At 36.4% G+C, this 16407-nt stretch overlaps 1 protein-coding gene across 7 annotated transcripts in view; it reads right to left on the bottom strand.

The window, feature by feature from the left end:
• The window catches only part of LRRC4C (leucine rich repeat containing 4C), a 178347-nt gene that overhangs the window by 117686 nt on the left and 44254 nt on the right, over nt 1-16407 (bottom strand). For 2 of the 7 annotated variants that reach the window (XM_077964802.1, XM_077964803.1), the window contains exon 2: nt 10998-11077. The exons of the other annotated variants lie outside the window; for them this stretch is intronic. The gene's annotated coding sequence lies outside the window, so the exon portion shown is untranslated. The remainder of the gene's footprint in view (nt 1-10997; nt 11078-16407) is intronic. 7 annotated transcript variants of the gene reach the window in all.

The raw sequence follows: 16407 nt of genomic DNA, 5'->3' as shown, positions 1-16407 counted from the left end.
AGAAAGAAATGCTCCTCTATTTAGTTTCTAGTCTTCCCTATTTAGTTTAACAATAGACACATATGTCCATAATAATTAACCATATGCCATTTAAAGCAGCAGATGCCCCCTTACTTTAAAAGGCCACTGTGTTGCACATTGTTCACACCATTTTATTGCAATTATTTGCTTTCATGTGCATTTCTCATCAGACTGTAAGATTTGCAAGGGCTGGCACAGAATAGAGTTCCAGTAAATATTGTTTAAATAACAAATAAGGAATGAATCAGTACATGTGGGGTCAGAACTTCATGGCTGGGCATAGTGGCATATGCCTGTAGTCCCAGCAACTCTGGAGGCTGAGGTGAGAGGATCCCTTGAGCCCAAATTTCAAGACCAAACTTGGCAACAACAGAGTGACAGTTTGTCTCTTTTTTATTTTTTTGAGACGGAGTCTCGCTCTGTCGCCCAGGCTGGGGCGCAGTGGCCGGATGTCAGCTCACTGCAAGCTCCGCCTCCCGGGTTCCCGCCATTCTCCTGACTCAGCCTCCCGAGTAGCTGGGACTATAGGCGCCGCCACCTCGCCCAGCCTAGTTTTTTGTATTTTTTAGTAGAGACGGGGTTTCACCGTGTTAGCCAGGATGGTCTGGATCTCCTGACCTCGTGATCCGCCCGTCTCGGCCTCCCAAAGTGCTGGGATTACAGGCTTGAGCCACCGCGCCGGGCCGACAGTTTGTCTCTTAAAACACAATACAACAGACAAACAAACTTCAGAGCTAGCATTCATATTCAGATTTACAGTGATTCCTCACGACAGAAATCATCAAAATAAAATGCAAACTCTAACAAATTTTACCAAAACTGGCTGTAAGACGATATGTCATTTTGAACATCACTGTGCAGCTATTTTTATTATAATAATCAATAGCTAATACAGTGTATAGATGTTCATATATGTATATTTGTATCCACACATAAGTATATTAAATTTTCAACATATACATATATAATAAATTATATAGTCAATATGTAATAATGAAAACTATATTTTAATTATATCTGCATATTTAAAAATTATTAAATGTGTATTAAATATTAAATACATACTTATTATGGAATATTTTACATGCTTATTATGTGCCAGGTACTAAATCACTTTGTCTAAATTATCTCATTTCATTCTCCCAATAACCCTAAGATATTTTTATACCTATTTTAGAAATGGTTTAATATACATGGACATTTTAGAATTAGACATATAAACAGGTTTTATAGATGTTTAAAATGAACATTCAATTATCAAAATATTGACATTGAAGACCCTATACAGGCTGTGTGTGTATACGTATATACATATTTAATATTTACACAGTTTATATTTCACATAGCACATATTTGCACGCATACATATAGCTAACTTTTTCCTTATGTAAATGCTGAAAGTTTTGTAACTTTTTTATTTTAATTTTTATTTTAAGTTCTGGGGTACATGTGAAAGATGTGCAGGTTTGTTACATAGGTAAACAAAAGTTTTGTATTTTTAATCAAGACACTAGTGGCTAAAAATGCAAACAGAAGAGTCAACTTTGTTTGTTTGTTTGTTTAAGATAGGGTCTCGGTCTGTCACCTAGGCTGAAGTGCAGTGGCGTGATCTTGGCTCACTGCCTGGGTTCAAGCAATTCTCCTGCCTCAGCCTCCCAAGTAGCTGGGATTACAGGCGCCCACTACCACACCTGGCTATTTTTGTATTTTTAGTACAGATGGGGTTTTGCCATATTGGGCAGACTGGTCTCCAACTCCTGACCTCAGGTGATCCGCCCGCCTTGGCCTCCCAAAGTGCTGGGATTACAGGCGTGAGCCATCGTGCCTGGCCAAAGTCAACATTTTTATATCTCTCTTCATATAATGCAAAGAACAAAATGAAAGATCACTTCTACTCAGTTTCACCCATCTCTATAAGACAAGACAAATAAAGTTTCCTGTTATGCATCAAGGCCTATGAATTAAGCATTTCCTATTGCCAATATATTAAGAGATATCAACTCGGACCATAGTCACTTGCTAGGGACAATAAGGGTAAACATCACTTGTTATAAAAATTTGCTAATCAAATGCAATAGTAATGGTTAAAGTACTATACAAATAACATTTAATTTTTATAATTGCTATACATTTGTTCTTCTCATTCTTTTGGAAGTTGCTTATTCATTAACTGCAGTCCTTCAGAATGTGGCCAAGAACAAGTAAAAGATTAAAAAGCCAAAACAGTGAAAATAAAATTTTCCAAGTTCATGAACTACATATCACCCCTCCTCTCACAGGAGAATTTTTAAGTGTCATTTCTCAGAGACTGTTTACTCCTAATGCAGACACGATTCTCACTGGTTTCATCACATCTTGCCTGGACTACTGCAGACGCTTTCTGTTTTCTCTGCCCCAATTTTTTCCTACTTCCAAGTCATTCTTCACATGAAAATCTATCATATTATTCAGAAGCTTAAACTTTCCATTGGCTTGCCATTTTCTATCGGATAAAGTCTGGAATATTTTACACGCTTTAGAAGTCCATGTTTGATGAGCTCCTGGCTATCTTTCTAGACTCCTCAACTAGATTTTTTTTTTTTTTCAGTCTTTAGCCACACTAGACTTTTTAAAATCCCTTCATTTTAATGTCTCCCACTCTGGAATCAGGACCTTTACATATACTGTTGCATCTACTTGTAATGCTCATTCTCTTTGCCTTGCTAATGCCCACTCAGTTTTTAGATTGCTGCTTAACAATCAATTCCTTATGAAGGCCTATCTTTGTCCTACGTGAGTGGGGTTTGTCCATAAGTATAGCAACTGCGATGGCTCAGTCACAGCATAGATCACATTTAAATTTACAGTTATTTAATTGGCATTAGGTCATCAATGCCTACTTCTGCTAAATCAAAATCCTCAAGAAAAGTCATTTTGTTTTGGTCTCTAATCTACCTAAGAGAGCATAGTATATATAGCACATTCAATAAATGTTTGATCAGCTAATTAATAAATTAATATTTATTAATATTTAACAAAAAATTTAATCAACTGATCAAATGCGGTTATTTAGAAAAGGCAAGATAGAGATCCTAGACGCAGACAGATGATATTTTGATACAAATGATATAAAAACAGTATTTTTTTTTTAAAGACAGAAATAAAAGTCTCAGTAATCTGGATTAAGAAAAACCCTCATACTTCATTTGTTCTAAGAGCTTCCTATATCGTAATCTAGTACACAAGAAACAATATTACAACAAGGACCCTGAGTGAACAATGAAATGTTTAAAAGCATTTAGTATTCATTTTTAATTAAGCAAGAGTTTTAAAAATAATTGTAGAGTGATTTTCATTACTCTAATTGTTAAAACATAGGACTGGTATTTCCAGGGGTAATGTTCACTTGGTCAGAAGATTAATTTATATGTTATGCCTTATCTAACAATATTAGGTATATGAATAATAAGAGCTAACACTGTCTGCCTGTAAATGGTAGACATCCTTCTAAGTACTTCACATTTATACTCTTATTTAAGCCTCACAAAAACTCTAGAAGATGCATATTACTCACTACTCTCATCTCATATATGAACAAAATGAGGCACAGAGGGTTCTAAGGTACTTCCCCAAGGTCATACAGTTAATAAGTACAGGAGACATGGTTCAAAATAAAGCTGTCTGATCTGGAAACAGCTCTTTTTAACACCTGCTAAGCAGCAGTATTTAAGAGTCCCCAAAGAACATACTTTGTTTAACCAAAGTTTTTTTGTCAGCTAGAATTAATGTTCATCTAACAATGCAAGGGACTATGCTAATCATTTTGCAGAATTCTCTCATTTAGTCTTCAGAACAGTCTTGTAAGGTATTATCACTATTTCCAATTTATAAGTAGTTACATGAAGACTTAAGAGGTTAAGTTCCCAAAGCCACGTAGTAGAGTCAAAACCCTGAATCCCAGATCCACTGACTGAGCTCTTAGTTACAAGAGTTCACCTATCTAGAAAGAGAAGTATGTTTTACACAAGCTCTACCTCAGTGCTACTGACTCTCTGGAATGGATGAAACTCAGACCAGGCTCATGTCTGCAAATCCCAGCATTTTGGGAGGCAAAGGGCAGGAGGATCACTGCAGCCTAGGAGTTCTAGAGCAGCCTGGGCAACATAGTGAGACCCCATCTCTACAAAAAATGTTTAAAAATTGTCCAGATATGTTGGCACATGTGTGTGGTCCCAGCTACTAAGGAGGCTGAGATGGGAGTATCACTTGAGCCCAGGAGGTCAAGGCTGCAGTGAGACATGACTGCCACTGCACTCCAGTCTCGCCAACAGAGAGAAACTCTGTCTTAAAACAAACAAACAAAAAACCTTAGTTGTAGGGCCCACCCTGTGTATTGGAGGATGTTTAGCAGTGCATCCCTAGTTTGTATACAGAAGGTGCCAGTCTAAAATCAAAACTGTTTTTAGACTTTGCCTAATGTCCTATAGGTAGAGACGCAAGGTTTCTCCCCATTGAGAACCACCGTACTAAGTAGTATATTTTTTTCTTTGGATACTTTTGAATAAAAACGAAACACATTTCCACTGCTTTATCTCTGTTTCCAATTACCCTGATTGCAGCACTTTTGTTAAAATAGACTATCTTTATGCAAGTTAAAAAACAGAATTTAAGCAGCAATTTCCTTAGTTATATTTTGGTTTTGTGGATTATCCACACATTTAGAAACCATTTAACTATCTTGTAGCAGGACAATTCTTGGCTAACTTTGAAAGATCAGACAGATATAATAGTCCTTGTCTCACACAATTATGCAGATTAAACAAAAATATGCTTGTAAAACATTTAGCCCAATAGCTGGATTATAATGAATGCTCAATTAATGTTTGTGATTATATTATTATCATAACTATTATTTGTGTAACTTTCCCAGATTACTTTTCTAGTTTATCTTCAAATTTCCAGAAACTATCATACCTCCTCTCTAGATTTACTGAAAACATTTACTTAGAGGTCATAATATGTGTCTAAATGCCAAAGCAAACTCATTATATGGATATAACCTTAAAGTCAATGGAACTTGAGAATCAAGGCACAGTGACAAATGGTTGAAAGAAAATATTTGACAGTAAAAGCTCAAATACCTAAGTCTATGGATAAGGCATTTTCCAGTTATAAATAAGGTACAAATCGTGAAAAGTGTTTTCACTATAAGAAAAACTATTAAAAAAATGGTACAAGTTGTATTCTTCCCTCCATACAAATCAACATGACACTCATTAATTGTGTAGCTCTTTACCAATTACCTTTTAATACAAAAGTATTAACAGAAACATAGGTACCAAACCCAAGAAGAAAATATCTAGAATCTCTAGCATGATACAATCTTCAATCCAGTTCCATGAATCTGTTCATTCTCTCTAACCTAAACATATTTGCATGGCCTTATTATTATTATTTGTATTCTTATTTTTACTCAAGGTAAAATATTGCCTTCAATTGCCTATGCTTTGCTGCTTTATACGGCCAGTGCCAGAACTCTATCTCAATATTTACCCAGGCCAGTCATAAATGCTGAGACATTATAAAGAACAAGTGCCCAACAGAGAAAGAGCTACCAGGGTGCGCAGCTTCATTCTGCCAGTCATGGCTCACAGTGGGAAATTCTCTTCAGTCTATGAAAAAACAAAACAAAACAAAAACCAGCTACCACAAGGCTACTGCTCCAGGAAAAACTGTAAGACCCAGATTTGGTTTTTCAACACATTTTGACCTCTAATATTTAAGAAAACAAAGCAGACAGCATGAACACAAAAGCAGACAGACATTTGTAAGTCTCGAGTCAATTATTTCAGATGAAAAAGGAACTCTCTAAAGAGAACAGCAGCTGCTGGCTTAAGGAGCTACAGGTCCCATCAAATTGCAATATAGCCCTAAATACTCCTCTGTAATTATTATTTTCCTCATATGACTGCATAGTTCCCATGGAAGCAAATAACTTTTAAAAATTCGATCTTTGTTCTTCCAAGAGCTTATATCAGTAGAACTCACTGGTATCTGTTAATCCTTTATTTCACGGGCACAGAGAAACCTATACATTCCAACACCCTCCTCACCACCACCTTCACAGTTAGTTGAGGCCAGATGACTTGTTTTGACAAAAAGATTATGGACAGAATATAGTGTGTCACTTCTAAGGAAAGTCAGGAAAAAGGTCCCTGAGGTACCTCCCTCCCCCAGCTCTCTTTTCCCCTGTAATAGCAATATGGAAGCCACATGTTGGAATGGCAAAGCCGTTAACATAGAAGCAAAATGGCCCCTTGACACAGGACTTGAGAGAGAGCTGCCCTGGAGAACAGCAAGGCCCACAGTAGACTCTGCATACACAGAAAAATAAATGTCTGTCATGTTAATCCCCCAAGACTTCAGGGTTTATATACTACCACAGTGGAGTTCAGACTGTCCTGACAAATGTGTCTCCTAACACAGTTACTAGTATGAAGAAAGTGCTTAATATGTAGCTCTTTAAAAACAAATGTGCAGAGCTAAGAACACCATTTACTAGTAACACAGAAGTTGAGATATGGATTACAAAGAAAAAAACACAGTCATCTTGATTTATATTAAAAAGCAATTTCTGCATATTACGCATGAGCAGACTATATATCAACCGACTAAATAGCTCAGGGAGTACTCAGCACAACTCCATATTGCTGACTAAGGCACAGACTGGTCATAGTCACATAAAAAGCTCATTACCACCATAAAGCAGCCCATATATGTTAGGTGCAAAGTGAATGAAAAGAGCAATCTAGTTGGAATGGAGTGGATCTGTAACTTTTACTCAATTCTCATCTTTCTTCTGCCTTTTATCTGAATTGCTTATCTTGGCATAGTATAAGCTACTTTGTGAAAAAGAGAGGACAGCACTTTCACTGCAGTTAGCAGCCTGGTGGTAGAGAGCATTAGAGGTCCAGAGTCTTGCCTCAGCTGTGCTGGGCAGTGCCTGCATGACTTTGACGTCTGATTAGAATCTTTCTTACTCTCTATTTGCCCACTGATAAAGTGGGCCCAACGACAACCCTAAGACAAGGTCGTGGTATGGATTAAGGAGCACTGTGTATATAAAGAATCTGGCAAAATGTTTGGTATTTGTTGGCACCCAATAAATGTTGGTTTAATTTCTTCATTCCCTTTCTCTTATTCTGCCACCCTCCATTCTACCTTCCTCTATATTTCCTTTCAGTATCTTGCTTAGTTGTTTACTTGTTTTAAACTAAAAAATGAAGATAAATGCTAGATAATCACGAAAACCCTGATCAGTATGAAATATCTATGCCCTTGAAGTTTGAGTATTGCCTGGAATTTGGATTTGGCAGCCTGATTTGACAAAAATCAAAATAATATCACGATATCCTATGCCACCAAAGTTGGAGCATGAGAAGGAAAGGAAAGAAGTGAAAGAAGGGTAAGCAACAGCACAAATGAGAAGGGATGCAAAGTAATCTGCAAACAGCCATTGCTGAAAAGAGTTTACACAAAATTCAGAATCACACAGACATAAATTAACATTGTGCACTTCCTGGATTTTAATTAATTCAGATATACTGACAACAAACTCAGTCCAAATGGTACACTGTTTTGGTCAGTGGAACTCAAAAGGACACAAAGTTAATACAGCAGCACAAGTTTCACACTATTGGTGTTCTTAAGAGAATATCTTCAAGGGTAGGCAGTAAAAGAGATGGATTGGCATTTGCAAATCATTTCTTGTCTCTTTGAGTCCATCTCAGCCAACACAATCAATATCCAGTAAAAACAAATACCCCACACTGTAATCCCTCAACAGAGCCCTGCTCTAGCCACTGTTTCCTGACATGTTCTTAAATATCTGTAAGTTTTTAATGTATTTCACTTTCTGACTTTGGCCCCAAACTTGCTTTTCAGTTGGATAATGGCTAATGTTCTTTGGCTATCCTCACTTCTGTCTACGTTTGATCCTTAGGCTACATTGACTTTGGTGATACCAGATAATACCCCAGCCCTGTTCTGCTTAGGCAACAGCACCATCCAGGACAATAAAAAATCAGAGGAGGCTAGCAGGATCATCTTTTAACAATGGCTATGCATGAGCATATCAAAGGAAAGATATAAACAATTTCTTCTTTATGACCAGCCAATACTTCAGTGTAATTTTCATGGAAAACACTTATTTGAAAGAGAATTGTAAATTCACCTAAGTTAGAGAAAAGAAAATTTTTAATACATGTGAGTTTATTACATGTGAGTGTAATACATGTGAGTTGCAATGAAGGAACACCTAATGTATAAATGAGTTAATACAGAAATAGATTTTAAAGAGGATTCGGCATCATTTTTTTCTCCCCATCTTACTCCTATACCTGCTGAAGGGCTGTATTTTATTTGCTAAGGGGATATGTTTATATAAAAGGTGATCTTCCCTCCTGCCAGGTCCAGAGAACTAGGTGCAGTAGAAAAATAAATCAACAGTTGATAAATGCAGCAAAAATACTGCCTTAAAATGTTATCCCTTATCTGTAAAAGTCCCATACAAAACCTAGAGTTTAAGATGAATTCCAAAGAATGACATTTAAATTTCAACATGGTTCTACTTACATTACTTTAACCTAGGTCTCTGCTTTTCCTCTCTGTTTACAAACCTATAACACGACAAAGACTTGGTCTCAGTATTTGCTGTCACCATGTGCAAATGACCATGTTCTAAATCCTTACTCAAAGTCTTCTTCCTTTACAATGTCTTCCTAACTCCCCAGCAGAATTTATTTCAATTTATTTCAGCTCTCTAAGCATATTTCCCCCCCAAATCTAGTGTTTGTAAGCTCAAACTGCCTTATATTTGGTTATTTTTAATGTCTGTATCCTCTATAGGTAAACTGACAGTACTGGGAACCTATCTTCTTTTCTTGATTCTCACGTCCCTCAGAGTGCCTCGTCCACTACTTTGTAACCTCCTAATTGGTATGTGTTTGTTAAATGGAACTGAAAATATAAAAAGAGGGAGAAATCTCACATGGCCTCTTCATATTTGTTCATATTTGTATTAGGAAAGCGAAGGGTCCAAGGTAATGTAAACAGGCAATATGTCAAGGAAAAAGGTAGTTAAGACAACCAGTCCCATATCCCAGATTCTTAAGGCAGCATTCAGAGACCTCTATTAGATAAGGCCTTGTAAAGAGACAAAAAGCAACTCTTCTCCCTTAGTAATGGATAGACTGTCTCTCTCTAGATCCTGCTTATTCCTAATTCTATTAAATTTAAACTCCTACCTTGCTGCTATCAGCCAGAAACCCCAGCCACATAGTAAAAGCCGAATGCTTTCTCGACACTTAATAAACCCAGAAAGGGTAGAAAGCTTTTTTATGGTATAGCAACATGGGTGTTAGTCAGGCTGGATGGTACTGCCTTGGCATATAAACCCCAACAAATGCTTCTTCTTGAGAGGATACTCAGTTGGCCCTTAATCTGAAGACATAAAACCTTCCTGCACACACACACACACAAGAAAAAACCCACAAAGTGTTAAAGACCAGCAGCATCGGCATCACGTGAGAGCTTTTAAGAAATGCAGGATCTCGGAACCCACCCCCAGACAACCTGAATCGGAACTGGCATTTTAACATTATCTCCAAGTGACTCATACATAGGTAACATTTTTAAGAAGCATGGACGCTGGATATTCTGGCATCAATATTTCATTTGCTTCCTGGCAGTCTCTTCGCTCTAAACCATAACTTTATTACGAAAACTATTTGCTTCCCACACCCTCTCCTCTAACTCTGCATGTTTTTGCAGGCATCCATTTGTTTTAATATGTAATACAAAAAGAGAAAAGACTTCTCTAGTGTATAGAATGTATACATTTCATTCACATACATTATATCATTAGATCCTTATGATATTCCTGCGAATATCGTCATGTATAACTTGTTACATGTCACTCATGTACAGAAATATCTGAGAACCTCCATGTCTAATGCTTTGAAGATGCAGACGGCTTCCGTCTATAGTCAACCAATGCTCCAACCTTGGGATTAGAGAATTCTGATTGCATTATCCATGGACTCAAGAACTTAAAAGCCCAGTTCTATCTTACTCTTGAATCTTTTGCCTTTTCAACTACCATAACCCAGTTTCTCCCACACAGAGACACTAAACATGCACACTCTTGATGAAAGCTTTTGTAGTGGCCATTACATAATGGATTTGCTGTCAGTTGTCTAAAATGTACCTGCTGAAGAAATGAAAAAGAAAAACCTAATCCATGCTTATAAGTAATGGAGTTTTCAACTAAAACCTATTTGGGCATTTCTGTCCTCTATAGTATGAGTTTTTAATTGGCTTTAGTCATGTATGTGATCTGAACATTTTTAGCAATGAGTAAAACAACATAGGTAATAATATTAAATATATATTATAGTTTCATTAAGAAAGCATTTATAGTGTTAGGATGTTTATAGTTTTAGAATGTAATATAGGAAATTGTCAACCATTTTCAAAACCAGAGCACAATTTCAAAATGTTTAGCCTAATTCTAGGCCACATTCTAAAGCAAATATCTCTACACAATGCAAAATATTAACTAAAACTTTAGGCTTCATCAAAATGCCTCAACACTGTTGATTAGGCAGAAAAATACATTACTTTTATAAAGTCTTTTGGTTATTAAATAATGGACAGGTGTCTACAATTTAAAAATCATCTGGGTATAATGACTTAATTCTAGTACATAGGGAGGCCAAGGTGGAAGAATTGCTTGAGGCCAGGAGTTCTAAACCAGTCTGTGAAACATAGCAAGAGCCCTGTCTCTACAAAAAAAAATTAAAAATTAGCCAGGCATGGTGGTGCACACCTGTGGTCCTAACTACCTGGGAGGCTGAGGTGGGAGGACTGCTTGAACCCAGGAGTTGGAGGCTGCAGTGAGATATTGGAAGGAAAAGCCCAGAAGCCATACAACTTACCACAAATTCCACTGTTGTCTGTCACTGTCTAGCTGAGTAACTCTGGCCAGTCCCTTCTTCCTCACTCTCAGTTTCTTGATCTGCAAAATGAGGTGATTGAAACTAGATGATGTAAGAGTCCCATACAGCCTGAAAATGCCATTTTTCTGCAAGACTGGAAACCACATCTGAGTACATTTCCTCTCCAAAAGCAACACGCAGAAGATAAAAAGATTTTTAAATGGCACTTGGCACTACTGATGTTCCAACTCGTTCATACTATAATCTCAGCTTGATACTTTAGAACCACATAGGTTGCTAGTATCCACCACAGACGAGCAAAGCAGAAGAGAAAGGCTGTTGGCATACTCTTTGCCTGAGAAGTGTTGCAACTAAAAGTCAGATCAGAGGGAGAGTAAATCTTCTCCTCCCCCTTCTGAGGATCTGGTGACTCTTTCTTTCTGGGCCCTGCCTCGGGAATTTCTCCTAGAGAAATTTTTCACTGGGGACCTGGGAGTCTAGCCCTTGACTAAATCCCAGACAAGGATGCATTTCCTCCTGGAAGGCTCCCTGCCTGGACAAGTCCTTCAAAATCAACCTAAAAAGGAACTCCAGTCTCCAGGGAGCTGTACATTTTAGCATTTTTTAATCAGATGTCTGGCCTTCTCTGGTCTTTTTTGAAACCTTTTTTTCTTATTGTATTATAATTTTATTATGTTAATATACAAAGAGTTGGCAATGCATAATTTTAAAAGGCAAATTCAGTCTTTGAATGAAGACTGTGTGATGATTACAGCTCATGCTTTCACTACATTTACTTATCTTCCTTTCTTCAATCTTGTATGGGATAATATCTTTGAAATGGCTTTTGTTTATTTTTTAAATGAGTTTCATGTTTTTTCCCTTTTCTCCTTTTCATTACTGTTTTCTAGCAGAAAATCAGAAAGTCAGGGAATGGTTTAAGTTTGTAAAATCTGAGAGATCATCTGGACTTAAACCCAATTTCATTAAATGGCTTAGGAGATGTAAATAACTCAACAAGGCAGTACTCAGATATCATGTATGTAAAAGTGAGTACTGCCCATATCCCTAGTAATTAGGCCCATCATTAAATCAGAGTTTAACGGATTAGGTTCATTTTTATGACATACACAAGTGAACCTGAAACACGGGGTCCTATTAGTATTTAATATATAAAGTAAGCTAGTATCTGAACCTAATTAATTGCATACACAATGTGGTCAACACAGAGAATACAAATTCTAGAAAAAAGTGTACACCCAAAAAATAACAATTCTGTTATTAGTAGCATTATTATTGTCATCTATTATGACAAGCCTAAACTACCCAAGCGTTCATCAAAGGAGCAATTCAATAGAATGTTTTCGGCATGCTCTTCTTTTAACTAAAAAGAGAATATGGAATGAGAAGAGAAAAAATAAGATTTTTTATTCCAGTCTGAAAAAAAAAAATTCTTTGAAGCTCCTCATGGTATGCATGACAAATAAACATACATTTCTTGCTTTCTGCAACAAAAGAACTGTTATGTGCCTTTGCAATTAATTAATGTTGTCTCCAATATTTCTAGAAAATTAATGTCAAATTCATTTCAATGTGGCTTCTGGAATAACAGGACCTCTGGTCCATTTCCTGTATGGTAATGTAATGACAGCAAGATACCCTTTTAAATTTTATGTGTTCAAATTGGTTTAAAAAGGTAAATTTCTACACTATAATTAATGTATGCCAACAATTTTCAAACAGTTTTAGCAGTGGAGCTCTTCTTTGAAAGAACATATTGGGCCCAACATAAGTTAAGGCACTTTAAATGTCTATCATTGGCTAAGAATATACTTTATATTTTGTGGAACTCATCAAGCACCTTCCTAGAATTTGAAAGCTTGGTAGGAAATTATTCTTCAAATTCATATATCTCATATTATTGATGAGAAAACTGAGTCTACAAAAGAGGAAGTGATATGAGTATGTCTCACAACTAGTTAGTGACAAAAGTTAGAATTCATGACTCATTCATTTATGCAACTGATGTTTATTGAGAACCCTCCATGTACTCATTTTGTGCTAGGTTTCCTATGTATATCACATGTTTTTATTGATCATTTAAATTTTATATAATTTTGTTATTATTTTATTTAATCATTTCCTAGCCATACAGAAAAAAATTCATATCTATTTTGTTTGTTTGTTTGTTTTGAGACGGAGTCTCACTCTGTTGCCCAGGCTGGAGTACAATGGCGTGATCTCGCTTCACTACAACCTCTGCCTCCCAGGTTCAAGAAATTCTCCTGCCTCAGCCTCCTGAGTAGCTGGGACTATAGGCTCCCGCCCCCACTCCTGTCTTTTTTTCTTTTTTTTTTTTTTTTTGTATTTTTCATAGAGACAGAGTTTCACCATGTTGGCCAGGCTGGTTTTGAACTCCTGACTTCAAGTGATCTGCCTGCCTCAGCCTCCCAAAGTGCTAGGATTACAGGCATGAGCCACCGCCCCCGGCCAAAAATTTGTATCTATTAACCAATCATCAAATCTGCATTCATCATGTCTCACGTGTAAAGAACTAAGAACGTGTTAGAAAAAGGCAAGTGAACCTAGAAGTTCATAATCTGTTTAAGCAGTGGATATGCACAAACAAGAAATTTGCTTTAAAAAGCTAGGATGACATTTAAGTGCTAAGTATAATATAGCAATGAATATATTGGCCTCAGAAACTTATACCCCAAAATTTGGCACTTTGACATGCTGAACTGATGAAGAAGCTCAAGGTCTGACAACCCCCACCTCAGCCCCCTATCTGAGCTCTCAATCTCTCAATCCTTTGTCTCCTGTCTCTCCCAAAGCACAGGATAAAGTTGCTCTCTGAAGTTCCCTCATCTAAAGCCCAGATCCACCAAAGAAGGTCCCTTTCCTGAATTTTCATTAACTGAACTGCTTCAGTAGGAAGAAGGACAAGTATGTCAACACACCTGGATAGACTTTTGCCACAAACCACTGTCTGCTCTGCAGCTCAAGAGACTTTGTCCCAGGCCACTGTATGTTCTTCAAGCCCACTGAATTTTCCTAATTAATCATTGACTCCCCTCAAAGTCATTCACATTTCCTTATGTACCTTTCTATGCTAGGGTAATCGCTGTGGTTCTCTCCCATGCACGTTAATAAACTCATATGCCTTCTCACTTATTAACCTGCCTTTTGTGAGATGATTTTCAGCAGTGGGCTAAGGGGAAGTGTTTTCTTTTTTTTTTTTTTTTTTTTTTGGCCCTGAAGTACATTATGTAAAGAGAGATTCTTAAAAAGAGGGAGCTCATTGGGACTGACTTCAAGTATTTGAATAAGCTTCGAGGAAGAGATAAAATTTGACCTTAAAGTATTTATTAACTATTACCACTTATATTGTATTAAAGACATTGGCATCATCCATGGCATCTGGATTGCAATAACTGTATAAATAGACTTTTTCCAATTAATAGCTCATAAAAAACTAGTACAAATTTGCATTATTAACATCAATAGGCTCCTAAAGAATTATTCAGCAGCTGAGCAGTTCATTTTTCAGCTACTTTGTTTGTAACCTTTGTTGTAAAAATCCTGATCTTTTTCATCCATGAATGAACCCAGTAAGAATTTCAAAATTGACCAGATCTTCATCAGTTTTGGCCATTTCCTGAGACCAACTAGGCATTGTGTTCAAATTTATCTCTTATACAATTTCCTGACTTAATTCTCATCCAAGTCAAAGTTACCTTTCCTTCCTCTAAAGAATGTTTCTCTGTACATTTTATTTAAAAACGCTCTTAGATTTTACTCTATTATTTGCATATGTTGCTATATTATTTATGAATAAATGCCATTTTTCTCAGCTATGTTAGAAGCCCACGACAATAAAAACCATGGCTTATTCCTAAATACAGTGTTTTGCCAAAGAGGCACTTAGCAAATAGTCACTGTTGTAATTTGCTTTTAATGGAAAAGCCCACATGTTACAGAATCTGTACTAGTCAATGAGTAGGTGCTGACAGCCTACAACTTGTGGCTTTTGATGATTTATTGATATGATCCTCAAATCCTAGGACCTTACCTGTGATGCATTCTAATGGTTTTCTAGTCTATATTATTCCATTTCAATCTAATTCATTAAAAAAATTACAGGTTTGCTGAATGATAAAATTGATTTTATCATCATCTCTGGCTGCATGAATTCAATCAAATTATTAATCTATTCTAAGGATTATTTTGTTTACTTATAGAATATAGATAACAATGTTATCTCCTTCATAGGATTGCTTTTAGTATTAAATTAAATGCTACCACTAGCATTGTGCTTGGGGCTTAGTGTTCAATAAAGGCATACTATTTTTATGGATATTATTATTTTAATTATTTCCACCATTGTATTAGTATTATAAATTCAACTTTAGATATTTGAAAACTGTTAATTTATGTTAAAATTCTTAGATACATGCTACATATTGTTAAAGTCCTAACTTTTTTTTTTGCTCTTGTTGTCCAGGCTGGAGTGCAGTGGCGTAATCTTGGCTCACTGCAACCTCTGCCTCCTGGGTTCAAGTGATTTTCCTGCCTCAGCCTCCCAAGTAGCTGGGACTATAGGTATCTGCCACCATGCCCAGCTAATTTTTATATTTTTAGTAGAGACAGGGCTTCACTATGTTGGCCAGGCTGGTCTCGAACTCCTGACCTCAGGTGATCCACCTGCCTCGGCCTCCCAAAGTGCTGGGATTACAGTCATGAGCCATCATGCCCGGTCCTAAAGTCCTAACTTTTTATCAAATGTTAAAGGAAAAGAAAAAAGATAATAAATAGAATTAGTCCATGCTCCTTCTAGACATCAAATACTCAATGTTATTTTGTTTTTGGTTCACTCTGCAGACTTTAGATTTAGTACTTCATCTCTGTAGTGATTAAGGAATGTGGAAAATGATAACATGGCATTTCATTTAGATGTTTCTTCAAGGTGACATACATGACAGATTCATTCTTCTAACTTAACTGTGATGAAATTCATCTCATCTTCTATTAGTGGCAGAAATATGAACAGAAGCATGTGGTCTCCGTCATCTCTAATATTTGTACCAGAGAAGAAGATATTAACTAAAAGAAAACTGAAATATATCTTCTGTTTTTTTAATAATTCTGGTTTGAGCCCTCAAATCATTCTATACCCATGAGGTGATAAGTAAAAGCATATTTTTTTTTCATCTTTCTTAGATTATAAAAGTAGGTAGTTCCTTTATAATACAATTCACTACTGATATAATTTTAATATAAAACATAAGCATTAGAAATAAAAGGTATATGTGTGAGATATATGTTCATATTTCTTCTAGTATTGACGCTCATAGGAAGAAAAAATAATTTGTTTACTATTTCTGCCATGACTTATCAGAAATCTAAGCAT

Source organism: Macaca mulatta, chromosome 14 (assembly GCF_049350105.2).
Source record: "Macaca mulatta isolate MMU2019108-1 chromosome 14, T2T-MMU8v2.0, whole genome shotgun sequence".
Lineage (NCBI taxonomy): Eukaryota > Metazoa > Chordata > Mammalia > Primates > Cercopithecidae > Macaca > Macaca mulatta.
This window is presented reverse-complemented; position numbering and strand designations above follow the sequence as displayed.